Here is an 11369-nt window from a genome sequence, read left to right as displayed (position 1 = left end):
GTCAAGGTAACAAACGGAGGCTTATTTTGAATGGTCTCGCCAGAGAGTGGGTGCATTTGTTTTGGTTCTACAAACAGGCAGAAATAATCTCATTGGTTGAGTTCAACCTCAATGGCTTCCCTACGACTCAACCCCGAAACACCTGTTGTTGGGCGCGGAGCCCCACACGGACTTCTCTGACTTGGTACAGCCCCTGAATGAGCAGCAGTGGTCGGACTTTCAAGTCGTAGAGAGGTGTTCGTTCTAGAGTTTGGCTGTACATTTGACCACAGCCTAGACTAGAGGAAGCCTTCCTAGCCAAGATGCTGAAATATCAACAGCTGGAGCAGACCATTTCACAGCTGGGCTACAGGTGCAAACTTTTAGTTTTCATATTTGGTAGCCTAGGTCATGTCCATAAGCTGGTTGTGAGAGGCCTTCAGATGGCTGGTCTCCCAAAGAGAAGGTCAAGCAGTTAGCAAGGTATTGTTCAATATCTGCTAAATTGGTAGCCGCACGCTCAATATGGAGGAGGCACTGCTTTTTGTACCCATGAAGTGGATACTGACCGTTATCTTGTCTTACAGCATGACTATTTGTTGACCTGCCATTGCTGAGCTTCCCAACAAAGAAGCTTCTTAAAGGAACACTCTGCCCATTTTCAACCAGCTTTGTATCATTAGAACATCAGTAGTATATCAGAAAACTGTAAACTGTTTTGAAGTCTGTCATTTAATTTGACAGTTATTGAGTGTTAAAGTGTGGACCAGTGACATCACTGGTCCACACTAACTCAAATTAATAACTCATTAACTCAAATCAACTCTCAATAACTGTCAAACTAGATGAATGATGAATAGTTTGACAGTTATTGAGAGTTGATTTGAGTTAATGGGTTATAAATTTGAGTTAGTGTGGACCAGTGATGTCACTGGTCCACACTTCAACACTCAATAACTGTCAAATTAAATGACAGACTTCAAAACCGTTTACAGTTTTCTGACATACTACTGATGTTCTAATGATACAAAGCTGGTTGAAAATGGGCGGAGTGTTCCTTTAAGAGTTAAGAAGCTTCTTAAGGAGTTAAGAAGCTTCTTAAGGAGTTAAGAAGGCTCCAAAGAAGTGTTTCCCAAACGCCTTCGAGAAGAAAAGAAAAAAAAGGGGGCTCTTAAGAAGCATCTTAACTGGAGCTGTCCACCATCTCGATGTGAGAGGTCCTCTGCGGCCCACAGTGGTTGAGAAACACTGTTGTAGAATAACCTAATCGTGGTCATGTTAAACAAGAACTTCTTCTATTAAACATTATTTATTTCAGACATGGACTGCAGTTCAAATTGCTTTATATACACAGCATACAACAAAATTGCGAGAACAGAATTTAAGCGACCTTGGGTTCTGTGAAAGGTTCTATATAAATCCACAACATTCTTATTATAAAAGGAATCCATTCTGATTAGAGGAATATAGCCTACGGTAAAACATTTAAAACACAAGTAACCATACATACAGGGGAGATTTTCAAGTGTTCCCCAATTTTAAACACTAAAGGGTGCATGAAAGAAAGGGAAAAGGGAAAAACACAAGAGGAACAGTGGACACAAGTATCTCCTTTTGCCTGACGCTGCTGGATCTGCCAGTGTTTCGTCATTAAGAAGGTGTTAAGAATGCCCCAGACCCTTCTTACAAAACCTTCTTAACGAAAGATCATCTTAGCGCTAAGAAGCTTTTGGGAAACGCATGCCTTCGTAACGAAAGATCATCTTAGGCTAAGGAGCAATTGGGAAACGCGTTTGCTTCTTAACAAGTTCACTGCCAATGACGTGTTGATACGTCAAAAAAAATCCAACGGTTGACTGCCAATGACGTGTTAATACGTAAAAAAAAAAAAAAAAAAATGTTGACGGTGGGACGTTGATCTAACCCTTTTACATCTCTTATATAAATATTGAAGCCACCGAACGTGTACAACCCATTCCACCGACCCACTAAGTGGCGACAGTGCTCTCCATTCTAGAAAAAGCAGAGCCAAAACTGCAGGGGAACGCGCGATGAAACCATTCTCATACTGTAAAATGGATTGGCGAAAACGCTTTCGCTTTCGCGCTGATTGCTGGCGGTGGGGGATTGCAAATTTGCATAATAGATTATGGGTGCAACACACTTTGAAACACGCAGCATAAATAAGACCAGAATCGCAAAAGAAACGAGCGAGCCCATCCTCGCCCAGCGGCCGCCAGCAGACAGGAGCAGCAGCAGGAGCAGCAGCAGAAACAAGCTTGTGACACGCCCGCTGCAGCCAAGAAGAACACACACGGAGGGAGGAGTTTGAAGTAGAGGGGGGTTTCCTGCTGTTATGGAGGAAATTACTGTTCAAAACTATTGTTTAGATGTCTGACGTCTTACTGATGCCAAAAATGAATGGTTAAAGTGACTGTTCTATCGAATTTCACAAAAAGCTATTTATCTCAGCTTAAATTTTCAGATGCTGAAACCATGCTGTATTCAAGTGCTAATGCCTACATAACTACTAACTCTACAAACTAACTCTTTTAGACAGAGAAAGCACACATTCTATTAGTTCTTTTGAGATATTTTGTGTTCACAAAATCTTAGCAGAAAAGAATCCTCGGGTCTTGAAAGATGAGCCAGAATCCTCAAAAAAACCCTCTGGCAGAAGCTACCTACAGTAAAAAAAAAAATGGCTGGCAGTGAATGTGTTAAGGGGGCCTTAAGAACGGTTAAGAAGCTTCTTTGCTAAGAAGCGTTTGGGAAACCCAGCCATTGTCGTCATCCCGTGTGGTGTTATCATTTTGTGTATGCATTAATGTGGTCGCCAATTGCACTCATGTAACTGACTGACTCCCAACATCTGATTGCATTATTAGTGTTTATGTACTTTGTATTCATGTGGACATAAATAAACGTGTGTGTGTGTGTGTGTGTGTGTGTGTGTGTGTGTGTGTGTGTGTGTGTGTGTGTGTGTGTGTGTGTGTGTGTGTGTGTGTGTGTACGCGCGCGCGCGTGTGTGTGTGTGTGTGTGTGTGTGTGTGTGTGTGCGCGTGCATGTTGTGGCTGGCAGGAAGGAGGATGGCTGCAAAGTTCTGCAGTGTTGTCAGTTAGACCACAGACCCAAATGTGACAATATTGTTCATGTTAGATATGACTTATACAGAATTACCTAGCCTAGTAAACCTATAAGCAGTCAATTCAATTAAATGTATTGTTGTCCACAATGTGGAAATTTCTTTGGCTTCACAGGTGTGCTTGCAAACATGAAAGTCACAATACATGCAACAAACACCAGAATACACAGTACACAACACAGGAAACGACATAATACATAATACAATGTCCACAATTTGACATGAAATATACATACACACACACACACACACATACTTTTTTGTGCCATTATTCCGACCTTGTCATCAGCTAGTGAATAGAAGTGTTATTTATTCCTGTTTGTACAAAAATAACAAGGGCAAATTCAGGCCAAGACCATGTATACAGAATACACCACAATGACAGAATAGCAAAAAAAGAAGAAGACACATTATTAAACTGTCACAGTAATCAAGAGAAGTGAAGCAAAGAAAAATCGTACACTGTTTCAAGCCATCTCAGCCTTCAAGGCCAACATTGCATGGGGAGCTCTGTACTCCTGCATCTCATGCCATAGGACCTGCTTCAGCAATAGCATAAAGGATGCCCATTTAGAGCAACAACTGAGGAAGGAATTTTCAATCATTGGTGACATCACTGATTACATCATCACTGATGACATCATATTACGTTACATCATATACGTTTGGGTCACCAAATAAATTTGCTGAATTTCTTCCACAGTCGTTTATTTAAAATTAATATAGTTTTTCTGAGAGGAAAAAGTTGAAGTCATTTGGTGGGAGGGTTCCCTTTAATTTTCCCAGATTATAAATTATTGGGAAAATAACATTTTTGTTTATTACATCATGACTAGCCTAATTAATGAGGGCCTCTCTGCCTCACTTGTGTTTTGTGGGCGTTCCCACACATACCGACTGTATCTATTCCACAGGTTTGTAATAAACAAAAATGCTATTTTCCCAATAATTTATAATCTGTTTGGAGAAATTAAAAGGAACCCTCCCACCACATTACTTCAACTAGTGATAATTTCTGATTTTGTACAAATCCTCATCAATCAACAAGCTCATTATAAATTAGATTTCCTATGTCTCGAGCGCCCCCCTCAGGCCAATCGGGTCAGAGCCTGCGTGGTTTCTGGGTTTCCCTCTTGCCGAACCCACCAGTCTTTCTGCTGAGTCACCTGCAGTGCAGTGCTGCCGGTTACTGGCAAGTGGTTTCCCTTCTCTTTCTTCCCTGAAACAAGGCTGCTGTGAGTCAACACCTTTTGAACATTGAACATTGTGTAAAGTGATAAGTTCATGGCGTGACATTTTCCCGTAACTTAGGCTACACCCTAAGTTTTGATTTCTGGAGTGCTGGATATTATAGTGACTTATAGATGTTAAAATGTTTTCTTCTTGCTGACAGGCTACCTAATACCATAATAATAATATAATATTTATTATTATTGTTATATTACTATTATTTTATTATTGTAATTATAATAATGATTATTATCATTATTATTATTAATAATAGGCTAATAATAACTAGAAACAGAGCGCTCCTTTCTAGCATCCCTCGCCACACCCGCTGAACTGGCAGTGCTCATTCCTACCGTGCCTCCTCCTCATCCTCCTCATCGCCCATTTCTACCGTGCCTCGCTGGTTTGCCCTCGAGGTCTTGCCCGCTTCACGGACACGCAGACGCAGCTCGCACCCCATGAGTGCTCGCCTCACCCGCTCAACAAGCAATTGTTCACAGCCTGACCTAAAACACAGCCAGACGTAAAACCACGTAACAGCTAGACGTAAAACCACGTAACAGCCTGACCTAAAACACAACCAGACCTAAAACCACGTAACAGCCTGGGCCCGGGCCGCGACGCCAGGTGGTATCGGTCAGCCGGGGCCATGTCCCAGCAGATGTCACAAAAGTGACACAAAACACGACGTAAATCGAGAGACACCGCCTGCCTAGGCAATCTTATTGTAGGATAGGATTTCCCACATTTGAATCAGTGAAATAAACTCACATCCTATCCTTGTAGACTTAAATTGTGTGTCACTCAGCAATTTTTTAAGCGGCACAACCGCTTCTATGGGTGATTTTCTCAGTATGAGCCTGAGATGCAACTTACCAAAAGGTTCACCTGGAAGGGGTTAGGGAGGAAGTGATGTCACAGGGAAGTGATGTCACTCGGACAGACTGTGTGTGTGTGTGTGTGTGTGTGTGTGTGTGTGTGTGTGTGTGTGTGTGTGTGTGCGTGCGTGCGTGCGTGCGTGCGTGCGTGCGTGCGTTTGAGGCAACAAGGAAGAGGGTGTTTGTGTGAAGTGATGTCAATCAACTGGAAATGATGTCACGCAATTGCTCGACTGTGATGTCATCAGTGATGTCACTCGAGCAATTGTCTTCTTCTTAGTTAGTTAAGTGGTGTCTGTATGTCTGCACCGCTTCAGCACCTGGGGTTGGGTGTGTGTGTGTGTGTGTGTGTTGTTGTTTTTTATCACTAAGGCTATTCAAATAGGCATATCTTATATAGGGACTAACATCCTTCTAACATTTATTGGGGATATATAATTATTTTCGGTACATGTAGCTATTGAAGTGCAAAACAACCTTTAGCTACTGTAGCACCCCTGGATTAATGCACGGGCTTAGATGAGCTTAAGCCCCAGAGCCCACAATGTGAAAGGGCCCACAAGGCTTATATATATACAGATCCTTTCCAAAAAAAATTAGAATATCATGGAAATACCATGGATGACCGTGGGCTTCAGCGACTTGTCAAGCAAAGACGATTCAAAGATTTCATAACTGAGAAGTAACTGCTGATTTTCTTCACACTATTCTAATTTCTTGAAATACTGTTTTGGGGGTTTTCTGGAGCTGTAGGCCGAAATTATGAAAAATGAAACAAATAAAGGCTAGACATTTTTTTGTGTGTAATGAATCTATAATCTACGAAAGTTTCAATTTTTGAAAGGAATTATGGAAAAAACTAACTTTTCCATGATATTCATATTTTTTGGAAAGGATCTGTAGATATATTTTTGAATGCCTCATTTGTATGTTTTCGTGGGCCACCTTTTCCGTTTGTGGTGTATGGAGCGAAGTGCTTATTTTTATGGACAAAGACACCAATTTACCCTTTTATTTCTGTCATCTCTTTCTGTTTCTAAGAAGCTTGTTTAACCCTCTGAGCTTCGGTTTGCAGCAGTAACAACATTTTAAAATCATCCAGCGGCTGTTTGTCAGTTTGTTATGCGGGTAGCGGGAGGAAATTGGTTGGGGGTGAAGGGGGGCCTTGAAAAATTCATAGCCCCGGGGGCACATGGCTACTTTAATCCGGCCCCCAATAAAATCCAGAAATAAGATTGATAATTCTGCAGGATAGCCTACAAACTAAAACCCCTTGCTTTGCTTTTTTTTTTTGCAGTGCTGTGATTTGGTTTCTCTTTTAGTCAGCCGTTCATATAACGCTCTGGTCGAGGGGTTGAGCAACTTGCTGTACTTTCCTTTCCTTCGGTAAAAAGGTCGTCAGACAGCACAGCACACCAGGTGCCAAGCAGAGGGCAGGCAGCCCAGAGTGATGTAAGCATGCTCCAGGCTCTGCCTGCGCAGTGCAGTGAGGGAACCCCGCAGGTGACTCTGCCCACATGAAAGGCGGGATCTCCTCTCTCTATAATTACACTTCCTCACACCCCAGCTTGTGGAAGCTATAGCCTACACGCGAGAACAACCACAGCCAAGTCAGATGGTGAGTTACTACCCATTTATTAACATTTTAAAACCTATGCCAGTTCAATGAAGGCATATGTACACCGTTTTCTGTAGTTATGTGTTTTCTTTCTTTTATTGGCTGTATCGTTATTTTTAAAAGTGCCCACACCTCGACTGATGATTTAAACACAAGCTCTTTGCACTTTGATATCATTGTAAGTAGCCTTTATGACACTGTGGGTTCACACAGGGGTTATTCAGGACACATCACCAAGGACACCCAAACCCTGTCCATTATGTGTATACAGTTAGGCTAAATGATACATCTGCATTTTGACTATATTTAGTCAAATACATTGAATCATTTGTAGTAGCTGAATATGGGTTCCACAGCTAAATTAATAGGCCTAATTTGATTTCACCATAATTTTGCCAAATTCACTTGAAATGATCCCAATAAGGAATCTATATATAAAATGAATGTTTGAATTAGGGTTCACCCTCACTACAGAGCAGTTCTACAATTCAAACAAATCAACAGCAACACAAATCTGCGCATGTTTGGACCCTGAGATTCAGTTCCAAAACGAGGATCAGTGGTGTCCTTAAGTCCTGGAAAAGTCTTAAAATGTCTTAAATTATGTTATCCAGGGCCTAGTCTCACTTGCCAGCCTCCCCTCCCTTCTGGCAAGCGAGACTATCCCAGGCCTTATTTAAGGGTCTTGAATATACAGTAGTTAAAGCATTAGGCTATACCATTTTAAGTCTTATATAAGATTCAGGTTCAAAATAAGTATTACAAATGTTGTGGTTTTGTCACGAACGACAGGGAACCCAGAAGCAGACACAGACCAGGAAACAGGTTGGATAACTGAAAGTCTTTTACTGAAGGAAAACTTCAGGTGTGCCTAACAGGCAATACAGTTACATGTTCAGAGAATGTGCAGTCTTGGATCCAGAAGGAGCTGTGGCAAGTCCAGGAGGAGCTGTGGTTCGGTTCTGGGCGAGAGAGACAGGCGTCAAAAAGGAGTCGAGGCAAAAAGTGGAAGATGCTCATAGACAGGCGTTCGTACTGACCTATGCGGTTTTACAATCAGACATGGAATGATAGTCCCGCCAGATATCTAAAGGCCTCCAGCTGATTAGGATCCAGCTGACGGCAATCCTCTTGAGACACAAGGACACTGCCCAGTTGCCATGACAGGGTTGGTTTCTTGGTGAGCTATTCCTCTGGTGCGAGAATTGCCCAATCATACTGATTGTCTTCTGATCAGTCAACAGTTGTTTTCATTTTCTTGTGTTTTCAGTGACGACATCAGTCTTATTTTCCATTCCAGCTGGTGTTAAAAAGGTCATAAAAGGTCATAACTATAAGCTGATGAAACCTGTACATGACCGTTTGAGGGTCTGAAAACATTTAAAAAACCCTGGTAAAGCCAAACCTGGCAAAACAACATTTTGGGGTCTTCATAAACCATGACTTTAAATTACAAAGGCATTTGGACAATGATGCAGAGCTTTAGGCTACTGCTAAAGTGCTATAGATGAGGGGAACACTCACTGACCGTAGTACCATGCTGACACATTCAAAACAAATATTTTGATTATTATGTGGGAATTTGGGAGCTTTGGTAAATACATAAATGACAAATAGGGATCTCACAATATTGGGATAATCCAGCATGCTGTGGGTCGATGTTGTGCCTAAGGTTTTTGTTGTTTCCAGTTTGTGAGACTTGTCTTCTTCCTTGTTTTGACAGTCCCTACATGAGAATATAATGGACAGGACGCCTATGGCGAGGTCTCAGGCCACTGACAGAACTGCCAAGGTGTGCACAGAGAGCGGCAATAAACAGTCCAACAGACTTTATCCATCACTGCCGAATACACAAAGGTAAATCAAAGCACCTGTTATAGTCTACTCCAGTATACCGCTTGTACCTGAATTTGATATGACTTCTAATCAAATGCTGTATGCAGAATTGCAGATCTCTCCTTGTGATTTAGAGACTTCCTGGCACTTATGAATGCCAAATGTTACTTTTATTGAAGTAATCAACTGGGGATTTGAATTAGCCTGTGTGGTGTGGTTTAGGGGTGGAAACTGCTGTAAACCCTAATGTAAGGCATTTGTTATCAGGTGTGAGGGTGTAGAGCCAGACCGCTGCTTTAGAGGGAAGCGCCGTACAGATGCAGTGGATCATTGTGACAGACTGCTGGGAGGCACACAGGTAGTTACGCCAAAAAAGACTTTTTCCTCTGCCTCTGTCTCATTCCCTAACCGCAACTCTGTGACCTCATTCTTTGGGTTACTGGAAACACTTTAGAGGAAAACTTCCAGAAATGTGTAAAAGGAAGTCAGTCGACATATTACAGTCACACACATTAAGCTGCTGATGGATGTATACAGCGTTTGAATAGTTCCTCTTTTTCTCTCTCATTTTGCTATAGTCAGAAATGTCTGCTGCCCATAGGGATGTCTCAATGAGAGCGCAGATAGCAGTCCTGGAGCAACAGAGACGAGAGGTGAGTCAATTTCGATACTGTACCAAAATTCATGTTCATCACGAAACATCTAAAAGGCTTCAGGACTTCAGAGGCTCATAATCTTTCTGATCTTTCTGTCTCACTCAGCTTCTTTCTATTAACGAGAAGTGGGCCAAAGAGTACCACACCATGGTGCAGTATTACAAAGAGAAGGTATGGAGAGAACAAATTGTACTTTTATTTTAACAGTGTACTTTCATGTCACAATATGTCCAGGAAATAGGCCTACATCTCAGCTGTTTAAATTCTGTAGAATTTCATGAAGTTCCCCTTCTTTCTTGGGGCTAATATTACCTCAGCATGACCTTGAAGAGGCGATGTGTGAAGGAGGCGACAAGCACAGTGGATTAGGGAAAGATTTAAAATTCAACACAAAGAAAATAAAGAGAATACATGAATAAATGCAGCATTGAGATTTTAACCCAAAATGCAAGCATTAAATAAAGCATAAAATAAAAGCATTTCATTGGATTAAACCTGTAAACTGTGTATATGATGAACAAATTAATTTCTGTACCCACTGTGTTCTCTTCCGATGGGAAAATGATGACGAAGAGTGGAAACGGTGACGTCACTCCTGAGTTAGTGAGAGCAGAGCAGGAGGCGGAGCGGCTGAGGGCGCAGAACAGCAATCTGACCAGGAGGGGGCAGCACCAGCACCAGGAGATCAGACGGCTTAATAAGGCAAGTCAGGACAGGACATGTTGGCTTTATTTACTGTACAAACCTAACTCACATAGATATCAATAGGCTAATGTGACTAATTATTCAATACACTTCCATATAACAGTCAAGGCACTTCACTTTGAATGTTTGTGCACTCAACTGAGGAATTGGAATTCCAATTCAGAGAGAAGAACATCTGAATTAGACTTATATGGAATTCCATGAAGTTTAATTAAATTAAATGAAATTCTGTGAAATTCCCCCCAAGACCAGCACAGTGTCACATAGTGTCATTGTAAATGACAATGATTGATTCACAATTGATTCACATAGTGTCACATAGATATTAGGAAGACTGAATATCATTAATGTGAAAGACCTATCAGGTGGAATTTGATGCATAATAACATTGAATGTATTTGATTTGTTTAACTGTTTAGAAAATCAAGACAAACTCAAGTGGAAGTCATGAATGTTTTTCTGTCATTCCAATTCAATTCCAAGTCTGTTTTTGGAACTGAGTGACATTCCAATTCAAACTCCAACTCCATGAATTGAATTGGAATTCACCATGCATTCTCAATTCAGTTCATGAACCCTACTCTGTAACAATATTGTTATTTCTAATTTGATATGGTTGTTCAGGTCCTGGAGGAGGCACTTCAGAGCCCTCTACCTGTTGGGGAGGGCGGTGACACACAAGAGGAAGTCTGGAAACATCAGGTGGGTTTTGTTCAGATTTATGGAATCTCTATTCACTGTATATCCTCTGTTGTAGTCTGCAATAGCTTCATTCGAAACACTCTCCCAAATTCCCGTTAATATCCTCACCTCATATCTTGTCTCCTTGTGGTCCGCCAACAGGCCGAGGTCTACAAAGAAGACTTTTTGAAGGAGCGGAGAGACAGAGAGAAGCTTAAGGGGAAGCATCTAGAACTGGAGAGGAGGTTTAGAATAGTTAACACTGAGCTGCATAACCTCAAGGTACAGTACATGTCTGGAGCCGGTGTGCTTACTGGTAGAGAGAGACTTACGGATCATTCAACATACTGTAACATAATTCTCTTGTCCTGTGAAAACCAGGTAACCTTGGATGAGAAAATTCTATGATGTTGTGCGCCCACTCTCCTGGCCCTCTCTGCAGGAGCATGGTGGTTGGGGTCGTTAGGCTGATTGGGTGCACCTTTCAGTCTCTCTCCCTCCTCACCGATGCCCCTTTTGTTCACTTATTTTGTTTAATGTATTTTGTGTTGTCTAGTTATTTTCCCTTAGTGCGAGTTAATAAATTGTTTTAACTTTTACTTTGCCGTGTGACTCCCTCCTTTGTTACTTCCTTGAGTCT

Source organism: Poromitra crassiceps, assembly GCF_964638095.1.
Source record: "Poromitra crassiceps genome assembly, chromosome: 2".
NCBI lineage: Eukaryota > Metazoa > Chordata > Actinopteri > Beryciformes > Melamphaidae > Poromitra > Poromitra crassiceps.
This window is presented reverse-complemented; position numbering follows the sequence as displayed.